The sequence below is a fragment of the Macaca mulatta genome, chromosome 4 (genome assembly GCF_049350105.2).
Source record: "Macaca mulatta isolate MMU2019108-1 chromosome 4, T2T-MMU8v2.0, whole genome shotgun sequence".
Lineage (NCBI taxonomy): Eukaryota > Metazoa > Chordata > Mammalia > Primates > Cercopithecidae > Macaca > Macaca mulatta.
The window spans coordinates 142,692,399-142,716,246 of record NC_133409.1 but is presented as its reverse complement, the minus strand read 5'-3'; the positions used below and the strand labels follow the sequence as shown (position 1 = coordinate 142,716,246).

General features: G+C 40.7%; 1 protein-coding gene and 1 long non-coding RNA gene across 12 annotated transcripts in view; one reads left to right on the top strand and one right to left on the bottom strand.

The window, feature by feature from the left end:
- KIF6 (kinesin family member 6) overlaps positions 1 to 23,848 on the bottom strand; it is a 389,626-nt gene that overhangs the window by 143,240 nt on the left and 222,538 nt on the right. The gene's annotated exons all lie outside the window — the stretch shown is intronic.
- LOC144340361 (uncharacterized) overlaps positions 4,906 to 23,848 on the top strand; it is a 221,736-nt gene continuing 202,793 nt past the window's right edge. Inside the window, exon 1 of the long non-coding RNA XR_013416422.1 lies at positions 4,906 to 5,095. This is a non-coding gene — a long non-coding RNA (uncharacterized LOC144340361). The remainder of the gene's footprint in view (positions 5,096 to 23,848) is intronic.

The window sequence follows — 23,848 nt, the reverse complement described above, 5'->3', positions numbered from 1 at the left end:
GAAAGAAGAAAGCTCTGGAAATTTAATCAAGTATGATGAAATGTGAAAATGCACACAGCTTCTTATCAGCAAGATTGTCCTTGACAATTTCTTTAAAACCACTATCCCCCCCCCACCAACTCTTTATCCCCTTATTATGCTTGGCTTTTCTTCACAGCACTCATGATGTATTTGATTCCTTGATTGCTAACCGTCTTACCCACTTGAATATGAGTTCCTTGAAGGCTGGGGACTGTATCTTCATCTAACTTTGATCTCCAGCACTTAGAATAGGGTTTGACACATAGTCGTAGGCCAGGAATCCATAAAATCTGTAGTTTAGCGATTCTCAAGTGAAGAGATTGACAAAGCACCTTCCATTCTTCTGTCTTTCCCCAAAGATTCTCATTCTCCTCTGCATTATCAACGTGCAGAGAGCCACTGTCATGAAAGGAGCATTTTGGCCTCTCAGCTATGTCAGAATAGAACAAAGAGCAAACCACTGATTTGGTCTGAACAAGGGTGTTAACACATATTTAGAAAGAATGTGCCAGCACAGGAAGGAAGGGTAAAAGAAGAGCTTGCACCCATAGAGCACTTACTCTAGGCCAGTAAAGCTCGGAGTGCTTTATCCTTTTCGACTCATTGAATCCTCACAACATTTCTATGAGGGAGATAGGTGTATATATTATCCCCATTTCATAGATGAGAAAACTGAGGCACAGAGAAACTAAGTAACTTGTCCAAGGTTGCACAGCTAGGATGTGGAATTCGAATTCAGACAGTCAGGCTCCAGAGTCCATGCCAGGCAATGACGAACAATGCTTGTGGCAGATGAGAGATGGCTGTGAACACTTTGACATTCTGCCCATCAGTGAGTGAACTCTATGTCCCTTCCCTCTGAACCCAAGTTGACCTGAGGCTGATTCGATTAATGAGGTATCATGGAAGTGACACTATGTCAGTTCTGGGCCTAGCTTTTCGGAAGACTAGCAATTTCCATGTCTTTCCTCTGGGACACTTGAGCTTCCATGTAAATGGTCTGACTACCCTGCTGGAGAGAAGTTGAGAAGCCCTGAGACTCCACAGAGAGACAGAGGGAACCTGCAGGGCCCAGGTTTCCAGTTGTCCCTTCTAGAGCACCAGTCATGTGGATGGGCCATCTGGGGCCTTCAGCACTGCCTAGTTGACTACTACTGGGTAACTCCATTGGATGTCACGTGGAGCCTAATAGTCACCAAGCTGACCTCTATCTAAATTCTCAATACACAGAATCATGAGCTATAATAAAATGATTGCTGCTTTGTACCACCAAGTTTTGGAAGAGTTTGTTATGCAATTATACTGTGTTAATTGGAACAGTGTTCATCAAATTTTTTGACTGAGATGCACAGAAAGAAATACATTTGCCACAAACTCTACGTAAGTACATACTAGAGAAACCCTGAAGTTTAGCTTTGGATCCAGTCTTTGAAAATCCAAGTGGCTGAATGCCTAGTTCAACATCATTTCTGGAATTTCTGAACTTGTGAGTGATCAGCAATAACATGATTGCAAAGGTTGCATGAACCCAGCAATGTTAATAATAGAACAAGGAATACTGTTGGATTTATAAATATCTGAATATTCACTTTGAAATACTCTAGATATAACCCAGAGTAAAAATCTTTATCTGCTTCAGTAAGTTGAATTATAAATGTACATTTATTACTGCAAGACTAAAACAGAGCCATAACTATTATAATGCCATAAACAAAACAGTTTGAAAAATCTCAAAATAACAACCAAATGTTAATAGTAATAACAAATAATAACGCAGTGTATATCAGTTTACTTTAAAAACAGCATTCTATCCTTTCTGAGCCAACACATTTTTCTAAATTTAAAAATAGTAATGAATAACAATAGAAAATTAGATTGTGATTGTTTTTACTTAAATGAATTTATGTTTTAGTAACTTAATTCAACTGAGGCTGTAAGTCTGACAAACGATATACTATGTTGCTGTCATAGATACTGTGGGTGTCGGCTACATCCCCATTCAGGACCTGGTCTCCCAGCTGCTGGGACTGCTGCTGGCCCACAGATGTCAGAGGTCAGCCCTCTCTGGGAATTGTCCTCTGCTGCTGCCTCATCCAAAGTCAGGTTCCCTCCCCAGGGGCATCCAGCATCCAAAGACTGGTCCATGTACCTTAACATGGGCCAACTCTTGTGGGCCACCCTTTAGCTTTCCAGCTTGCTGTGGAGTGGACTGAGGTCTTTATTGAGATAGCTTCACAGTCTAGCTTCTCTCTGCCCAGGCCTGCTTTGTCCCTTCCCCCACAGGTGTCAATGCCAAGAGCTCTCCCCACAATTACTTTTGTTCCAGACAAGGTAAGAAATATACAGAGTATTAAGAAAAGAAGAAAGTGTTAGAGAAAGGAGAAACTCAGAAAGCATCTAAATTCACCACTGAATCCAGGTGAGTGCTATTTTGTTTTGCGAATGGGCAGTTTAATGGCTGCAAAACAGTCTTATAGATGACGATCTGAGATGTGATTGTTTCGACCTTAAATGTCAGACTTCTAAAAATCTAAGCCGCAATTTTTCATAAAATTTCAGATTTATTCCTATATACCCAAAATTTATTTCATCATGGGGTTATGAAGCTTTGGCCTCAACTTCAGGTGAATATTAACCCTTACCATTGGCTATTTGGCATTTGGCCAAGATATAGTCAGGGTACCTCAAACTATATACTTGCATTTGTGGGCATCTATCTATCTATCCATCTAATCATCCATCCATTCATCTAAAATAAAACTTCATAAAATAATACTTGCCCTTATTATACATAATGCCCTCTAATAGTTTCTATTATATTTCATTTTTAAAATTGTTCATTATGACCTACTAAGTTATTTTCTTGACCCACCAATGAGTCGACACTTAGTTTGACAGAGGATACCCACTTACCAAGAATCGGCAGCATTCTCTAGGAGAGGTAAGGCTTAAAATCAGCCAACCCTGACATTCAGTTCACTTGGCAGGCAGAGTAGGGGTCCAGCCTCATGACACAAGGGTTAAGATCTCCCATTTCATTCTCTTGCTCTGCTCCACACTCAATCATCATCTTAGATAGTTTGCCCTGTGGTTTCTGCATAGTCTGCTCCCCTGCCTTGGACTTGCTCTTTCTGCTTTGCCCCACTGGTTGCCTGATTACAACTGCTATTCCCTTCAGGACTTGGCAGAGATGCCCTCTTCTCCCAGAAGTCTTTTATGACTCTAGGAGCCTGGGTTAGGTCTCCTTCTGTGTAGTCAAAACCGATTGTATTAGTCTTGCTTGTTTACTAGATGGTGGGAACTAAGAGCCTACAGACTACATTTTATTTATCCTTGACTCCCTAGGACCTGACATCCTGGTTGGCACTGAGTATGCAATTGGTAAATGTCTGCTGAATAAGCAAACGTTTGTCTAGCCACATACATATTCCTACTAGAGAGAGACACTGTCCTGACTGGCCATTCACCAACCAAACATTAGAATTTGGGCTTGTTTGGCAAATATAAATGACATTGTAAATTCTTGTCAATTGGTATTTTGGGACTTATAGCTCTTTCTCCTGTGGGCTTAGTTTGCATGAGCCCTTCCTCATTAATTTCATTAACTCTGGAGGAATCACAACATTTAGTTTCTAGAATGGCAGAGTTGATTCCCAGACCTTCATGATTTCACCAAGTTAATGTTGTCTTCCAAAATCTTGACAGCAGCCATCTGATGTCTGACTGTGATATCCCTATTCTGCTCCCTTGACATCAATTTTAAGTTCAGGGAAAATGTTTGAAATCTAAGGCTCTTTAAAATACAGCTACCCTCTACATCTTCATGTCAATTAAAGTGATGGCCATAGAAATTGGCTTTAAGCTATCTTCTACTTTCTCTTGATTTGGCATAATATCTGTTTTCTAAATTGCCTTTGAATATTTGAATTTCTTTTGTGGGATTTATCTTTTCCTTTGTGAAGCTCAGTTTTTTAAAGGAAGGCCATTAACAATTTTCCAAATAGTTTTCTTTGGTCTCAAATCACATTAATTGGTGCTCAATGAATACATCTGTTCGTTTAAAAATCAGAGCTGGTCATTGCAATAGACTTGAGAGATATCCCAACTGGAACTTAGGTCTGCATGGGCCTGTGGAATTGATGTTATTAATAGATCGCCTTGGGTTACTTATTTCTTACTTGTGGTGAGGGAGGGATAAGGATGCAAATTTCCAACCAAGATAGAAAATGAAGAATACTAGCACTTGAGCAAAAATCTCAAGCAGAAAAAAAATGAAAACCAGAAAGGGAAAGGGGTCACAACAGTGGCAACAGCAGCCATATTTCAGTGCCTCCAAGTAGCAACAGTCTTCAGGATGGAGTGTGTTTCCCCCAGTGACTGGTTTAATAGAAACAAGAAAACAGCTGTTAAGGAGAGCTATGTGACAAGGGGTAGGAGGATAAAGGTCTTACAAATGAGCAAAACAAACCTTATGAAACTACTCGATACAAACCTAGAGGCACGATGACTCTATATTGTTATCAGTCATTTCAAAAAGAAAAATTAAGGTCTTCTTTAGAGCAGTGCACAGAGAATTCTCCAGGGAATGACAGAGAGCAGAAAGCGGAAAACACATTCAGAAATGAACTACTGGCGGCATATTTGACCTGTGACATTTTTGTTCTTCTTATCCTCTGGCTAAATTTCACCCTTGGATATATGTAAAAGCTCTTACTAAATTAAATGGAAGTTAAATGTGCATGCTCATGGGACAAATTTGGCCTGTAGTATCTTTCCAAGGATATTAATAAAGTACGAGAAGTGAAAATGATTGTTGGGCCATCAGAGTTCCTGCTTCAGATAAGAAATGCTGGGAGAGAGAGGAGGCACTGCATTATTTTCCACTTTGGAGAGGCTCCATGTCCGTGCTCTCTAACATCAGTACCTTCTCACCGACACTTACATGAGGCCACAGAAGCGTGCCGTCTTCCAACGAAACAGTCTGATCCCTGCAGCAGAAGGCTCCCAGACAATGTGAAGGCAGAATGGATTGTGAAATCATCAAGTAAGGGAAAATACAGACTTTCATTCCAAGGTAAAAGTGTGAGTTATCACATCTTTATTGGTGAGAGAGGTAGGAATGCTACGGGGAAAAAGTACTAGGTTGGGAAACCAAACAAGTGAGTGAGTCTAATGTCTGTTAGAAATAAGGTGGGCATCTTTGTGAATGCAGCAAATGACTTGGCTACACTAACCTTTGGGTTTGTTGCCTATAAAATAAAATGGTTGAGGAATTTGGGAAGGGATTATCTAGCTAGTTCTGGCGAAAGGCTGCTCATGTTGCAGACTGAAAGTAGCTGGAGCTCAGGAGAGGTTGTGCTGGAGAAGTCGGAGCACACCCTAGGATTAATATAGTGTATTTTAGCTCTAATATTCTGTGGTTTATAAAATACCAAATTATCTATTAAAGTGCTCTACTAGCAATTAAAGACTATAATAAAAGTTAAAAAGGAGGAAGAAAGTCAAAACAAAACTTCATCTGAGAAGATTCTGACAATGTTAAAAAAACCCCACCCTGTATAATAAGAGTAATAATAACGAACTGAGTAATAACAATAATTTATTTAGTAGCTACTACATAAATGTCGAGCTGTGTTGCAGATGTGTTACATTCACCATCCCTAACCCTCACTACACTCTGCACATTAGGTGTGTTAGATTGTATTTTCTAAAGATGGACACAACAATATCTCCCATTACACATGCTTTTCTAGAACTTTGTCCCATCACCGTCAAGAGGTGGAATCTAATTTCCTTCTCCTTGAATCTAAGTGGATCTGGGACTCATTTGTAACCATCAGAATGTGGCAGAAGTCATTCTGCAGGGGTTCTGAGGCTAGTTCCTAGGTATGGCTCCTGTCTTGTTAGCTAGAATACTAACTCTTGAAGCCTTTAGTGGCTAAGTACGCAATCTGGCTGCTTTGATGTTTGAACTGCCACGTTGTGAGAATGCTCACACAGAGAACACATGGAGAGGCCCTGAGCCAGTGTGAAGAGAGATACCCAGACAACTCCAACTTTTCCAGCAAATTCACTTCACATTGTTCCAGGACCAGCCACCACTGGACTGCAAACACATGAGCAGCCCAATGCCAGCACTAGCTAGCTAATCCCTTCCCAAATTCCTGATCCAGAAAAACTGTCAGAGATAATAATAGTAGTGTTGCTATTTTAAACTACTATGTTTGGAGTTATTTGTTACTTAGCAATAGCTAACCATCAGATTTCGGTACTTTTGGTACCTGAAATTGGGATATTACCATAAACAAAAATCTATAACATTGGCTTTGGGACCAGGTGGCAATAAAAAGCCAAAAGGGGCTTGTAGAGTCTGTTAGTGAAAGCCTGAAAAGTTTTGAAGACAGTGTTAGCAGAAGCCTTAAGGGACCTACTGGTGAGGCTTAAAGGAAAGTGAAGGAAATACTACTTGAGCTGGAGGGAAGGAAACCCTTGCTATGTAGCAGTCGGAAGTTCAGCAAAATTGTCACCAGCAATAATGTGAAAAATAGAGGTTGTACCTAATGAACTCAATGAAGTAGCTAGGGAGACTTCTGGAAAATTCAGGGTGTTGAGGGTGCTATCTGGCTTCATAATATAATATAATATAATATATAATATATATAATATAATATAATAATATAGCTGCCTATATTAAAATGAGAGAAATGAATTAAGGAAAAGCTATTGCATTTTTGAGTGGAAGTTGGAAGAATTTTAAAGGATCCAGAACAGCCTTTTCAGCCAGCAAAAGGTTCTTGAGTTAAGAAATGGCTTCCTGGAAAAGATGACACCCAGGGCGGGACTGGAAGATTCTTTATTAAGACCTCATAAAGATCTAGGGTAGTACCTCTCTGACCCTTTAGACAGAAGTTCTCCAAGGATCATAAGGGCATTCCTCACAGATACTCACAGTTAAACAATAGGGCTTGTAATGACTTTAAGGGCATCGTTGCACAGCAGGCTCACAGGGAACCAAAGTGGAGAAGGACTTATCTTGAAGAGATGAATGGATTTTGTCTAATGGAGTGGATTATAAATTAGTATGTAGGATGTCCATACATTTTCTAAGGATATTGTATCAGTTTGGGCTAAAGGGACAGAGATGGTATAAAGTGTAATGAAGTCTTTGGAACCTCAACCTTTGACAAGTAGAAGGTAAGCTGAGAAGTTTCCTCAGTTGCAAATACAGGTCACTTCTTATGGAATGCAGGGGATGTCCCAGAGGCTGCAGCCAAGGACTCGGAGGGCAAAGCCAAGAACCATGGGAAATGATGCCCAAGAAGTGGGGCTGAGTTCCAATGAAGGACCTGCAGATATGTGCCTGGATGGATTTTGTAATTGCTGTGTCTTAGTGACTGTTGTGTGCCTCCCCCTTCCTCCTTTTTCTCTTTTGCAGTTAGATCTAAGTTTGGTATTAGGCTCAGAATATCCATTGTATGTTATACATGTGTGGGGTGGTAACTTGTCTCTATAGGTCTCCAGTTGGGGAAGGATAGTTCTCAGGGTAAAGAAGCCGAGGAACCACACCTGGACTTGATTTCGATCCTTGACCTTGAGCCTGATGCTTTCTGCAAGCTCTTGATTTTTATAGAAAAAATATAGTCAAAAGCACAGAACCTGTCATATTTACTGTTGTGAGTTCCTTTTCTCATTGACATCTAAAGAATTGACTTAGGTCTTACTTCCTACATGAAGCTGACTGCTTCATGACTGAAAATAAGCACCTTTGGAGCAGAAAAGAAGCTTGTGTTTGTCTAGCACATGACTCAGGGTTTTACATTTATTAAACATTATATGCTTGATGATAGTGAAGAAGCCTTACACCTTTCTTCCTTCTATAGAACCTAGAGAATATCGTCTTCCTTGCTGCAGAATTCTTAGTTCCAACACTGTTAATCCCGAATGACTCAGAAACTATTCATGCATGATAAACCATGTATATTATGGAATTTTAGCACTGAAAAAAACTTTAGAGGTCCAATAGTTCAACCCCTTCATTTTACAGATGAGGACATTGAGGTTTTATTGGTCAGTGGGATGATTTACCATAAAGTGGTTAAGTGACCTGCCCAAGGTTGTGTAATTAATGGCAGAGCCAAGACTAGAAATTCCTCCTGTCATTACATTCCTTCATTCAACAAACTTTTCTGAGAGCCTGCTATTTGCAAGGCATGTGACAGATTCTTTCCTTCTCTGTTTCCCTTTATACTCTCTAGATGATGTTCAACAGAATCAGGAAGCAGAGAAGCATTCAAGCCAGTCTACTGAGTCCCATCTTAGTAGTTCTAGAAAAGGTGTGATGGGTAGAGGTGTTAAAGCTACTGCCCTTGGTACAGTATTGTCTGTGAATTTGTGCCATTTATGCCATACACTTTGTGTAACACCTTGCCACAGATCATCAAGAACTAGGTAAATTGGCTATTTTCCAAATAGAATATTTTTCTTGCTCAAGTGGCTACTTTCGAATTGTACACGATTTCATTTAGTTCAACATTTTATAGCAATTGTTCTTACCAGCTGCTCTGGCCTATTTCCTAATCTTTCCCAAAACCTGTCACTGGCTTGCAGTAAGATGGAGTTCAACTTGGAGCTCCTCCTGGATTTCAGAGCCTTCTTTTGGTCTCTTTCTATACACAGTTTGGTGAGGTCTTGGCATCTTTTATCAAAAATTTCCCCACTCCTTTTGTTGCACAACTCCCTACAGGAGGAATATTTTCCATTTCCAAGAACATTAAGAAGGTTTTTGATATTCTTGGAAAAAAACTCACTGAAGAACCCACTTCCTCTTTCATCCTTTAGGGAATGTAATGTGGAAATGTGGATTCTCCCACCCTTACCACTTTCTTTTTTGTCTGATGTTTATTACTGACTTGATATATAGCTTAGAAAGTAAGGTTTATATCTGATGAGTGGCTCTGGTAGTCCCTGGTATGTTATCATACACTCAAGAGAACTTAATACTATCTTTTGAGTATACACCCATTTAGTAAGCTAAATCCCAGGAACATTGTTCAGTTTTAGTCACAAGGATGTTTATATATTAAGAAGTAGATACATCCTCTTCCTTAAGAAGATTTTAAAATTAAGGTTTTATTAAACAACTGACAGAAATTAACACTCAATGCCAAGAAGGAAAATACTGTATTTTAAAGGTTAAATAACCATAGGCATTTTTGGAGCATTAGAGAAGAGGCAGATACTTCCAATAGTATTTTTATGAAAGAAATACCCAGAACTACATCATTTGAACAAAAGCATACGTTAAATTTAAATAACAAATCAATGCCTCTAGAATTTTGAAATTTTGAAAGAAATCCTAATGTTCAGATGTAAAAAAATGGGGCATTTTATTCATGGAGAGAAAAACTATTGTGATAATTTATTGTTCTCAATCTTTGGTTCTTTTTAATAGGAAAAAAAATCAAGATAAATGAATGGTTAGGTATTCCCTCTATTTTAACCAAATAGATAAAATCCGTAAGAAATGCCTCTTATGACAAGTTTTTTTTTTTTTTTTCATTTTTTACAGGAAAAAAAAGATAAAAAGTGTATGAATGTGGTGAATCCACAGATACTTTTTAAACAGCAGGGTAGCTGCCGGGATCATCTTTAATCAGCTCCCAAACATACTCTTCACATCAGGGGAGTTTCACAGGGGAAGTGGGGATGGAGACGTTGGAGGCCTCAGAACTGCCCAATTTATTTAGGGAAAGGAAATACAGGTGGAAAAAATCTGTATCCACAACTCCCACTCCATGTTGGTGGTCACTCCCGAGCTAACTAGTCCCCAACAACATTTCCTGCAGATGAGATAGTTGCATTCCCGAAGAGCCACAAAATGGGACAAATTACTGTAATTAAAACCCTGTTTCCACAGAGTCCTTGTTCTGCTAAGGCACTAGTGGAGGGATAACTGTGGAGGCCTCAGTCTGAGCTCTGTGTGCCACGTCATCATACCGAAGTGGAGCTAGAATGGGGCAGACACATGATTTTGGGTTTAGCGATTTGCAGCAGCGAGAGTGCAGCAGCCTGTCTGTTCGTGTGTCCCTGGAAGAGGAAGCATTTGGTACACACAAGGCAGCAGGACTGGGCTCCGTGGGAACTTCCTCAGCAGCACCCTGCTCTCCCAGCCCTACCCTAGCTTGAGATACCAGCTCCCTGAGGGTAGGTGAGGCTATCGCCATCTTAATATGTGGTCCCTCTTTCCCCAGGGGCCACCTCTTGCCTTATCCCAGCCTTCCTTATAGTATGTTGCAAAGAGTGGTGATTCTCTGGAAGGTTAAAGGTTTTATGCAAATAAAAGAGGTGGGGTGGTGCTATGATCAAACAAGTCTGAAAAATGATGGATTAAACAAAACAAATAGTTGTATGGGGGGATTAAAAATATTAATTTCCTTTCAATCTATGCAGAGTATGACTTTTTAACAGGGAAGATGCAGTATTTTGCATCTCAAACTTTTCTGATCAGAGAACCCCTCTCTGAGTTCCTGCCAGAACTAACTTCATGGAGAGGAGAAAAACAGCTTCCAGAAGGGGGAGGGGATGGAGGAAGGAGCCCTTTGTCATGTATGAATGTGAACTGCTCTCTGAAATCTCTTAGAAGTAATAGAGGGGGACACCTTCAGGGGCCTGGAGACCCCAGAATAAGAAAGAAGAGTGAGAGTCAAATGTGAAAGCCATTTCATCTCAGGCTGCTGTTGTCTGGAGAAAGTTGAGCTACATCTGCCGAAGTCTCCCTATCCCAATCATGTCTTCAATTCTATCTTTTCCTCAAGTTGCCAGCCCGCTTTTCTTCTTTCCCTTAACATTAAACCTCTAAACTGCCTGTTCTGCTTCTTCAAATCCCACATAATCTGCATCCCATTACATTTTGGCTCCAGTGCCCACCATCTACTGACAAAGATCTACCTAAAGTCCCTCAGATTTCACTGTCACATCACACTTCATTTGCCACATGACCACAGGACGGATAGATGTCAACAGCGGAGGCAGAACCTTCCAATCTAGACTGAGTTTCAAATGGCTCAATTGGCTCCCATAATAGTGACGGTGATAGTGTTGCTAACGTTTTTTCACTACTTATTCTGCTCAGCTACTATTTTAGGCACTTCATATTAACACTAAATATTAACATATTGAAGACTCACAGTAACCCTGTGAGAGGATAAGTAACTTCCTTTTTTCCTTGAGTGGCAGAGTCCAGTCCCTACACTGTTATCCTCTGTGCTCATCCTCACTGGAGGGAATAAAGTTTAGGGAAAAGTGACCACCCCCTCCCCCAACTACATTTGCAAGCCTGAGATGGTCGTAGGGTAAGGGTCATCTATTTTTATGAGAAAATCTTGTTTACAGGGAAATCCCCATTACACTGAATGTTGAAAGCCAACAGAAGCCTCTTGATAATGTAAACTATCAACATTTTCACATCAAACCCAGGATGATGAATATAAACTCGTAAACTTATTATATGACTAAAATGAGGCAAATCCTGGGTGAATATAAGTTTATGCTTCAGGAACTCATATTTTCAAGACCCTTCAGAAAATTAGCAAATTTAGGAATTCCACTTTGATTTATAGCACTTAATTAAGTTACTTAAAACGTCTAACTCTTGTACAGATTTACAAAACTGTCACCATGCTAGATTAATTGCTTGGGTCACAAAAGAAAGATTCCACACTGATGCTTTACAACTTTATATTTAGGTGCCTTGCCCACCTTTGCAGGCAGGCTTCAATGCAGGAGCCGTGTGGCCATGTGCAGCTCCTCTGTGGGACAGCAGCTGGACTCCACTAAAAGTGGAAAACCGCTTGTTCTACATTGACTCCCTTTCGCAATTTCGGTAAGTTCTTCAGTGACAGCAGCCAGCCTGCCAAAATGTCAGTAACAGGATTTGGTCCAACATAAACACCCAGTATTGTGTGGCTAATGCACTGAATTAGAGTTACACTGCTACCCTCTATTCCTGCTCAAAAACGACTTTCCAGATCCAAGAAAAACAGATCTGTCAGCATGAAGATTGGGATAGCTGTCAAATAGAGAAGTCAATGCTGTTTAAGTCCCTTGTCATTAGCCAAGTCTGGGGAAGGCCGTAAGAGTTGCAGGCTTCTGATGGACCCCTTGCTTGGGTTCACCAGATCTTATTGTTAACTTCCCAAGATCCTAGGCAGATGGTTTGTGTGGAAAGGAAGAAATTGATGATTCCATGTGTTTACCAATCAATCAACTGTAGCACAAAGCCCAGTGTTCAGGGGTCTTAACCATCAGTCTAAGGCAGGCTCAGAACCCAAACCTGGTCCATACGTTACAACGTGAGAAATTTCATCCACAGTGACAGATTCCATGAGGTTCGATGGGACCAGACCTCTAGAGACAATACTGAAGTCGCTTTCAACAACTCTTCACTCTCCTATTATCCCTCCCCCCGTTACCAAGTACTCAAGCTTCCTAAGTTTTCTCTAACGTTCTGACAGATTCCATCTCCTTGTCCTCTTTACCTTGCAGTCCATCCCCTGTTCTGTTCCACTTCACGTTTTTGTAAGAGAACACCTAACAAACAGATTATAAACTATTGGTAACTAGAGAGCCAGCTTAGTTATTTTGGAAACTTATTCATAGTTGTTCCTCTTTAAAGAAACATTCTGTCCTACAAACTAGGAATCCAGGGTGTCTTAGAGAAAGGAGAATTCTGTAATTCCCAAACTTTAGGGTGCATCAAAATCATATAAAGAACTTGTAAAAATGCAGTTTGCCTGTAGTGGGGCCCATGTTCACCAATCGTCTGCATGCAGCTTGGGATTTGGCACTTTGAGAAACATGGGCCTACACAGAGACCAAAGTTTTCCTCCTTCCCAATTCCTGGATCCTGCACAGTCTACATTAAACAACAACAACAACAACAACAACAAAACTCTTCCAATGATTCAGATGCAGCTGAGCTACAGAACTCAGGCCGAAAACACCAGTCTACATAGTTCCCTTATCTCCCTCCAGAATATCTCCCTAATCAGCTGTTGATAATTTTAAAGCTCAGTTTTAAAGAAACAGAAATTCTTCTCCCCTAGGTGACAGAGAGTTGTGGGTGAGGAGAGCTGGTCATTTAGAAGGTGAAGGAAGAACAGGACAATGACTGTTAGAGCAATCGTGACTATAACAGAAAAAAGAAGGGTGGATGGCTACAAATTCTGACTGCTTCACAATTTCTTCCAGGGCAAAACTTTTCTTTGTGAAGGGCAGGATAGTAAATGTTTTTTCCTTTGTGGGTCATATGGTCAGTGTTGCATCTACTCCATCTATTGTTGTAGTGTGAAAACAGCTATAGACAATATGTAAACAAATAAGTATGACTGTGTTCCAATAAAACTTTACGTATAAAAATGGGGACTGGCCCACAGGGTGTGGGCCACAGTTTGTTGATGCCTGTTATAGAGTCAATATAATAAATATTTTTAAATAAAATTATAGAGGAAGAGGAGATGATAACTTATTGGGTTCTAACTGCATTTAAAAAATTATTTTAAAAAACAACTAGTAAGGGAAAATCTGACTAGTGCACTTACTGAAAGTGAACCCCCCTTTCTAGGTAAATGAGAGTGGCATATTAAAGTCACCTGGTCTTTCCTGTGGGCACGAAGAAGGGGAAATAAATAGAAAAAGGGAAAAATATATTAATTTAAAAATAAACAGTTGATAAACGCTTTGGAAAGAATGAACAATAACCTGTCACTACAGGGTATGATATGGAGATGCTGTGGAAAGAGCAAAGAATCTGTAGCCAAAAGACCTTTACTCATTATTCGACTAAGTCCTGGGCACTACCTGTGGGCTGAGCACTATGCTGGGCAGTGGGAAAACTGAGACCTGGCTCTTAGAGGGGGTTAGAGTCCCATGGCGCACAGGCCTCCAGCCAGATGGTTAAAACTGCATGTATAGGGGTAGTAGAGAGCCAGGGGAGGATGACTCGTCATAGCCTGCAGGTGCAAGAACGCTTCTTGGAGGTGGTGGCACAGGCAGTGTCTTAAAGAATGAAGAGCGGTTGGCCAGATTTTTTTTTTTTTTTTAAAGAAAGGGGAGGGAGAGGCCGGGCGCGGTGGCTCAAGCCTGTAATCCCAGCACTTTGGGAGGCCGAGACGGGTGGATCACGAGGTCAGGAGATCGAGACCATCCTGGATAACACGGTGAAACCCCGTCTCTACTAAAAAATACAAAAAACTAGCCGGGCGAGGTGGTGGGCGCCTGTAGTCCCGGCTACTCGGGAGGCTGAGGCAGGAGAATGGCGTAAAAACCCGGGAGGCGGAGCTTGCAGTGAGCTGAGATCCGGCCACTGCACTCCACCCTGGGTGACATAGCGAGACTCCGTCTCAAAAAAAAAAAAAAAAAAAAAAAAAAAAAAAAAAAGAAAGGGGAGGGAGAAAAGGTATTATAAGAAGAGGAAGAAGCATGAGCCAAAAATATGAAGATAAGAAACAGCAAAATACTGAGCCCAAGGCTGGGAAGGGGAGAAGGCTTGGGCCAATGGGGCTGTGTATTCCACTGTAGGAGTATGGCATATCTGGTTTACTTCCAAGTAGGACATAGTACCCCAGTATACCCAGCTGGTTTCCTTAACCCCTACATACAACTCTGTAAGTAGTTCCTTCCTTAAAAATCCTCTTCAAAAATCCCAGCTAGGGATCCCTGTCTTCTGTTTCCCTGCTAGAACCAAAATGTTTGGATTGCGAATATGGGTAAGCACTTCTTCCCTTCCCCCTTGAGCTATCAGTAAGAAAGTCACAGGTCACCAGTAACTTACAAAATAAATCCCCACGTCTGTACCCTTCAACCTCCCTCATATACCTTCAAAGTAGGTGGTGAAGAGCTGAAGGTAGCAAAATTGGTTTCAGCTTTTCCTGAAAGAGCTTATGATTTAGTTGGCAAGCTAGAGATGTAAGCTCCCTATCACAAGAAAGGATAAAGTAACTGCTCAACAGAGGTAGGCATAAGCAATGTACTGTGGTCCCTGGGAAAGAAGGTGGGGATGATGTATAGAGGTGTGTTTGAAGTGGAGCATGACATCTGGAGTGGCTGTCATCAGGGAAAGACAGAGTAGGATACACACAGATAGGGCTGGAAAAAGAGCTTGGTGCTGTGCTGTACTTGAAGTATAAACATTAATGTGTCAGGGATGGGAAGCCATGGAAGGTTAACTGAATGGGCGGGGGATATCCAGGCAGTCCCAGTGGCATGAAAAGTGATTGGAGAAGTTAAGAATGGACACAAAGAAACCAGTTGCAAGAATATGAGTGAGAAATTATTAAACAGAAAAGACAAGTACACTTCACATCGGGAAAAGAAAGTCCCCAGAGTCCAGAGGGAGAACTGGCAAGAATAAATACGCAATTCAGCTGTGGGAGACTAGGGGAAGGAATCTGAAATTAGGTGAAGCTTTCCCACTTAGACAACTGCAGATATCACTCACTGAGGTAGAAAATATAGGAGGAGGAGCTAGGGAAATATAATGCATGAAATTGGAGGCACATTTTATTAAAGGTGCTAATTGAAAAACCCTGGGGTTTTTGCTACTTACTAATGTTACAATTTGAGGCAAGTTGCTTAACCTTTCTCCTCCTGGGTTCTCTCATGTATAAAATGAGGACAGCAATATTACTACTTCATAGTGTTCTATGAAGATTAAATGGTAATGTGAGTAAAGAGTTAGCACCGAGCCTGGCACAAAGTACTTAACACATGCCATTGTTGTTACCATAGGGTCATTTCTATAGAAATGGGAGTTTAGCAGAGCTAGAGGCAGAGAGAGAAGCAGAGCTAGAGGCAGAGAGGTGGAAGCTGTTCCCAAAGAGAAGGTAGTCAGGTTTTGAGAAGGACAGAAATCCTTTGGGGAGAGACGGGAGTGGCATATAAGAAATGTAGCAAGATGGTCAATTAGAAGCAGCTGCAGTTTGCTGCACTCATGGAGACGCATGGAAGGGGCGAGTGGATACAGTATCTTCAACTGAAATATCCAGGTAGTTGCATTGGGACTGATCAGGGAAATAACTCGACCCATGAAGAATGAAGAAAAGGGTGATGGCTTACTCCAGAGCAACACAGAGCCAAGGGAACTCCCCACCCCTAGCCAAAGGAAGCACCTTCACCAGTGATACCTCCAGGTATTGGAAGAACTGAGGCAACCAGAGTCTGGAGCAGACCCCCAGCAAACCACAGCAGACCTATGCAGGGTAGCCAGACTGTTAAAAAAAAAAGCAAACAAACAGAAAATAACAACAAACCACAAAAAGCCCATCCAAAGGTCAGCAACCTCGAAGATCAAAGATAGATAAGCCCACAAAGAAAAGAAAGAATCAACACAAAAATGCTAAAAACTCAAAAAGCCACAGTGCCTCTTTTCCTCCAATGACCCCAACATCTCTCCAGCAAGGGCTCAGAACTGGGCTGAGACTGAGTGGCTGAAATGACAGAAGTAGGTTTCAGAATGTGGGTAGTAATGAACTTTACTGAGTTAAAGGAGCATGTTGTAATCCAATGCAAAGACACTAAGAATCATGACAAAACAATACAGAAGCTGACAGCCAAAATAGCCAATTTAGAGAGGAACATAACTAACCTGTTAGAGCTGAAAAACACACTACAAGAACTTCACAATGCAATCGCAAGTATTAATAGCAGAGTAGATCAAGTGTAGGAAAGAATCTCAGAGCTGGAAACTAGCTTTCTGGATTAAGAGAGGTGGACAAGAATAGAGAAAAAAAGAGTTAAAAGGAATGACTAAAACCTCCAAGGAATGAATAAAACCTCCAAGAAAAACATCTGTGCCTGACTGATGCACCTAAAAGAGACAGGGAAAATGGAACCAAGTTGGAAAACACACTTCAGGAAATCATCCAGGAGAACTTACCCAACCTAGCAACATGGGCCAACATTCAAATTCAGGAAATGAAGACAACCCCATTAAGATACTCCATGAGAAGATCAACCACAAGACACAATCATCAGATTCTCCAAGGTTGAAATGAAAAAAAAGAATGTTAAGGGCAGCCAGATAGAAAGGCCAGGTCACCTACAAAGGGAAGCCCATTGGACTAACAGTGGATGTCTCAGCAGAAACCCTACAAGCCAGAAGAGATTGTGGGCCAATACTCAACATTCTTAAAGAAAAGAATTTCCAAACCGGAATTTCATATCGACCAAACTAAGCTTCATAAGTGAAGGAGAAATAAGCGAAGGCTCGGACAAGCAAAGGCTGAGGGAATTTGTTACCACAAGACCTCCTGTGCAAGAGCTCCTGAAGGAAGCACTAAATACGGAAAGGAAAAACCATTACCAGCCACTGAAACACACACACACACACACACACACACACACACACACACACACACACAGAAGTACACAGACGAGTGACACTATGAAGCAATCACATAAACAAGTCTGCAAAATAAACAGCTAGCATCATGATGACAGAATCAAATCCACATATAACAATACTAACCTTAAGTGCAAATGGGTGAAATGCCCCAATTAAAAGACACGGAATGGCAAGCAGGATAAAAAACCCAGACCCATTGTTATGCTGTCTTCAAGAGACCCGCCTCACATGCAAAGACACATACAGGCTCAAAATAAAGAGAGGGAGGAAAATTTACCAACCAAATGGAAAACAGAAGAAAAGCAGGGTTGCAATCATAGTTTCTTACAAAACAGACTTTAAACCAACAAAGATCAAAAGAGACAAAGAAGGGCATTAGATAATGGTAAAAGGTTTGCTTCAACAAGAAGAGCCAACTATCCTAAATATATATGCACTTAATACAGGAGCACCCAGATCCATAAAGCAAGTTCTTAGAGACCTACCAAGAGACTTGGGCTCCACACAATAATAGGGGGAGACTGTAACACCCTGCTGTCAGTATTAGACAGATCATTGAGACAGAAAATTAACAGATATTCAGCTGAACTGAATCTGAACTAGATCCTGAACTCAGCTCTGGATCTAGTGGACCAGATAGATATCTACAGAACTCTCCACCCTAAAACAACAGATATACATTCTTCTCATTGCCACACAGCACTTACTCTAAAATTGATCACATAATTAGAAGTAAAACACTCCTTGGCAAATGTAAAAGAACTGAAATAATAACAACCCATCTCTCAGACCACAGCACAATCAAATTAGAACTCAAGATTAAGAAATTTACTCAAAACCACACAATTACATGGAAATTGAGCAACTTGCTCCTGAATAACTCTTGGGTAAATAATGAAATTAAGGCAGAAATCAAGAAGTTCTTTGAAACTAATGAGAACAAAGATACAACATACCACAATCTCTAGGATGCAGCTAAAGCTGTGTTAAGAGAGAAATTTGTAGCACGAAATGCTCACATCAGAAAGCTAGAAAGATCTCAAGTTAACAACCTGAGATCACAACTAAGAGCAAACAAATCCCAAAGTTAGCAGAAGATGAGAAATAACCAGTATCAGAGCTGAACTGAAGGAGACAGAAACATGAAAACCCCTTCAAAAAAATCAACAAATCCAGGAGCTGGTTTTTTGAAAAAAAAAATTAATAAAAATAGACCACTAAGCTAGACTAATAAAGAAGAAAAGAGAGAAGATTCAAATAAACATAACCAGAAATTATAAGGGGGATATCACCAGTGACCCCACAGAAATATAAACAACCATCAGAGAATACTATGAATGCATCTATGCACATAAGTTAGAAAATCCAGAAGAATTGGATAAATTCCTGAACACATACATCCTCCTAAGACTGAACCAGGAAGACAATGAATCCCTGAATAGACCAATAATAAGTTCTGAAACTGAGGCAGTAATAAACAGCCTACCAACCAAAAAAAAAAAGAAAAAAGAAAAAAAAGAAAAAAGTCCAGGACCAGACAGATTCATAGCTGAATTCTCCTAGAGGTACAAAGAAGAGTGGGTGCCATTCTCACTTAAACTATTCCAAAAAGTTGAAAAGGAGGGACTCCTTCCTAACTCATTTTATGAGGCCAGCATCATCCTGATGCCAAAACCTGGCAAAGATACAACAAAAAAAGAAAAGACCAATATCCTTGATGAACATTGATTAAAAAATCCTCAACAAAACAATGGCAAACTGAATCTGGCACCACATCAAAAAGCTTATCCACCATGATCAAGTAGGCTTCATCCCCAGGATGCAAGGCTGATTCAACATACACAGATCAATAAATGCAATTCATCAAATAAACAGAACTAAAGACAAAAATCACACAATTATCTCAATAGATGCAGAAAAGACATTCAATAAAATTCAATATCCCTTCATGTTAAAAAATTCTCAATAAACTAGGTATTGAATGTCAAAATAAGAGCCATATATGACAAACCCACAAACAATATCATGCTGAGTTGGCAAAAGCTGGAAGCATTCCCCTTGAAAACTGGCACGAGAGAAGGATGTCCTCTCTCACCACTCCTATTCAACAAAGTATTGGAAATCCCGGCCAGGACAATCAGGCAAGATAAATAAATAAAGGATATTCAAATAGGAAGAGAAGAAGTCAAACTGTCTTTCTTTGTAGATGACATAATCCTATATCTGGAAAACCCTATCATCTTAGCCTAAAAGCTTCTTAAGCTAGTAAGCAACTTCAGCAAAGCCTCAGGATACAAAATCAATGTCCAAAAATTGCTAGTATTCCTATATACCAACAACAGACAAGTTGAGAGCCAAATCATAAATGAACTTCCACTCACAGTTGCCACAAAAAGAATAACATACCTAGAAATACAGCTTACAAGGGAAGCAAAGGACCTCTTCAAGTAGAACTACAAACTACTGATCAAAGAAATCAGTCATGATACAAACAAATGGAAAAACATTCCATGCTCACAGATAGGAAGAATCAATATTGTGAAAATGTCCATACTGCCCAAAGCAATTTATAGATTCAATGGTATTCCCATTAAACTATCATTTACATTTTTCACAGAATTAGAAAACACTATTTTAAAATTCATATGGAACCAAAACAGAACCTGAATAGCCAAGACAATCCTGAGCAAAAAGAACAAAGCTGGAGGCATCATGCTGCCGGACTTCAAACTACACTACAAGGCTACAGTAACCAAAACAGCATGATACTGGTGCAAGAACAGACACATAGACCAATGAAACAGAATAGAGAACCTAGAAATAAGACTGCACACTTATAGCCATCTGATCTTCAAAAAACCTGACAAAAAAAAGTAATGGCAAAAGGATTCCCTATTTAATACATGGTGCTGGGATAACTGGCTAGCCATGTAAAGAAAATTGAAACTGGACCCACTCCTTACACCACATACAAAAATCAACTCAAGATGGATTAAAGACTTAAATGTAAAACCCCAGAACTATAAAAACCCTACAAGAAAACCTAGGCAATACCATTCAGGACATAGGCATAGGTAAAGATTTCATGATGAACACTCCAAAAGCAATTGCAACAAAAGCAAAAATTGACAAATGGGGTCTAATTAAACTAAACAGCTTCTGCACAGCAAAAGAAACTATCATCAGAGTAAATAGACAACCTACAGAATGGGAGAGAATTTTTGCAATCTATCCATCTGACAAAGGTCTAATATTCAGCATCGACAAGGAACTTAAACAAATGTAGAAGAAAAACAAACAAACTACCCCATTAAAAAGTTGGCAAAGGACATGAACAGACACTTCTCAAAAGAAGACATACATGCGGCCAACAAACATGAAAAAAAGCTCAGCATCACTGATTATTAGAGAAATGCAGATCAAAACCACAATGAGATACCATCTCACACCAGTCAGAATCACTATTACCAAAAAGCCAAAAAACAACAGATGTAGGCAAGGTTGTGGAGAAAGAGGAATGCTTTTACACTGTTGGTGGGAGTGTAAATTAGTTCACCTTTTGTGGAAGACAATGTAGTGATTCCTCAAAGACCTAGAGGCAGAAATACCATTTGATCCAGCAATCTATTCTTTCTATACCCAAAGAAATAGAAATCATTCTGTTGTAAAGACACATGCATGCATATGTTCACTGCAGTACTATTCACAATAGCAAAGACATGGAATCAACCTAAATGCCCATCAATGATAGACTGGATAAAGAAAATATGGCACATATACACCATGGAATACTATGCAGCCATAAAAAGGAATGAGGTCATGTCCTTTGCAGAGACAAGGATGGAGCTGGAAGCCATTATCCTCAGCAAACTAACACAGGAACAGAAAATCAAATACCTCATGTTCTCACTTACACTTATAAGTGGGAGCTGAATAATGAGGACACATGGACACAGGGAGGGGAGCAACACACACTGTGGCCTGTTGCGGGGTGGGCATGAGGGGAGGGAGAGCATCATGACAAACTGCTAGTGCATGAGGGGCTTAAAACCTAGGTGACAGGTTGATAGCTGCAGCAAACCACCATGGCACACTTATACTTATGTAATAAACCTGCATATCCTGCACATGTATCCCTGAATTTAAAATAAAAGTTGGAAATTTAAAAAACACAAATGTATATTTGGTCTCTGTCCCCGGTTCCTGACACAGAGCTCCTAAAACCCTCGGAATTTCCTGAGTGATAAGGATACTAGGAACATCTTTTGTTATAATATTTTATTTTTGACCCCAGTTTCTGATACAGAGTTCCTAAATCCGTTGGAATTTCCTGGGTGACAGGTGCGTCTTTCGTTCTAATGAGGTGACTCTTGGTGGGCTTCTGGATCACTTCAGGATGGGAACTGGCCACCAGAAACAGCAGGCCATGATTAGAGGGTTGAAACTTTCAGACCACTCCCTCATCTTCCCAGGAAGGGGAGAACAGCTTAGAGACTGAGTTAAGAGCTTCTGGGCTGGTGAATACATCAAGGTGCTGGGAGGGCAGTGCATGGAGAGAGGGCCTGGAAGCTCCATGCCATCCCCATGCTTGCCCTGTGCCTCTCTTCCACTTGGCTATTCCTGAGTTGTATCTTTATAATAAACCATTAAATGTAAGTCAAGTAACTTCCTGAGTTCTGTAAGCCATTCCAACAAATTATTGAACCTGAGGAAAGGGTCATGGGAACCTGTGATTTATAGAAGGTTAATTAATCACAAGGACAAGTGGCAACCTGGGATTTGTGACTGGCATCAGAAGTGGTGGCAGTGTCGTGGGACTGAGCCCTTTAACTTCTGAGATCTGATGATTACTCCAGGTAAGCAGTGTCAGAACTGAATTAAATGTAGGATGCTCAGATGGTGCCCAGATAATTGGAGAATTGCTAGGAATGGAAAAATCCCACACATCTGGGGGTTAGAAGTGTTGCATGAGTACAGGAAAAAAGTTTTTTTCTTTTAGGGTAGAAGGAGATGACAAAATATTTGGGAGCCAAGGATTTGTGGAGTTGTTGTAGGCAGATGCAGAAGGTCCTGAACTTCCCAATAGGCCTAATCTGGTCATTTTTTTTGAAGGCCCTTGGTGGGCTGTCCTTCCATCACACTGGGCATATGCAACCTGGAGGAGGGCAGTATATAATGTTTTTTCCCCCACAAGGCCATAACCTACCACATGACTGCTTGATTCTGTCACAGGAAACTTCTCTCCTTTCCCCTTCCTTCCTTCCTTCCTTCCTTCCTTCCTTCCTTCCTTCCTTCCTTCCTTCCTTCCTTCCTTCCTTTCTTCCTTTCCTTCCTTCCTTCCTTCCTTCCTTCCTTCCTTCCTTCCTTCCTTCCTTCCTTCCTTCCTTCCTCCCTCCCTCCCTGCCTCCCTTTCTTCCCTCCTTCCTTCCTCCCTGCCTCCCTTCCTTCCCTCCTTCCTTCCTTCCATCACACCGGGTGTACATAACCTGGGGGATGCCTATATATAATGTTATTTCCCTAAAAGGCCATATCCCTACCACTTGACTACTGGATTCTGTCACAGGAAACTCTTCTTTTCTTTTCTTTTCTCTCTCTCTTTCTTTCTTTCTTTCTTTCTTTCTTTCTTTCTTTCTTTCTTTCTTTCTTTCTTTCTTTCTTTCTTTCTTTCCATCTTTCTTTCCTTTCTTTCTCTTTCTTTCTTTCATCTTCCCTCCTTCCTTCCTTTCCCTCTTTTCTTTTCTTGTTTCTTTTCTTCCTTTCTTCCTTTCTTTCTCTTTTCTCCTACTCCCCTTGCCCTCCTCCTCCTACCTCTTCCCCTTCCTCCTCCTCCTCTTCCTCCCTCACAACCCCATATCCCTCTCCCTTCCCTTCCCTCTTCTCTTTTTTCTTTCTTCTTCTGTCCTTTTCCTCTGCTTTTCTTTTTGTTTTGTTGTTGTGCAGCTAGGTATCATGAAAACCCTCATAGTTCTAATAAAAATTGGAGCAAAGTTTGCAAAGTGTGGCCCATGTGTTAGCAATGCATGGTCCCAGGTCTCACCCACACAGATTCTAACAAGTGAGCCCTACATGCATTAAAATTTGATAACTGGAGTTGCTTCCAAGATGGCTGAATAGGAACAGCTCCAGTCTACAGCTCCCAGCGAGATTGACACAGAACACAGGTGATTTCTGCATTTCCAACTGAGGTACCTGGTTCATCTCATTGGTACTGGTTGGACAGTGGATGCAGCCCATGGAGGGTGAGACGAAGCAGGATAGGGTGTTGCCTCACTTGGGAAGTGTAAGGGGTCAGGGGATATTTCCCTTTCCTAGACAAGGGAAGCCATGAGTGACTGCACTTGGAGGAACGGTACACTTCTGCCCAAATACTGTGCTTTTCCCATGGTCTTTGCAACTGGTAGACCAGGAGATTCCCTCCTGTGCCTG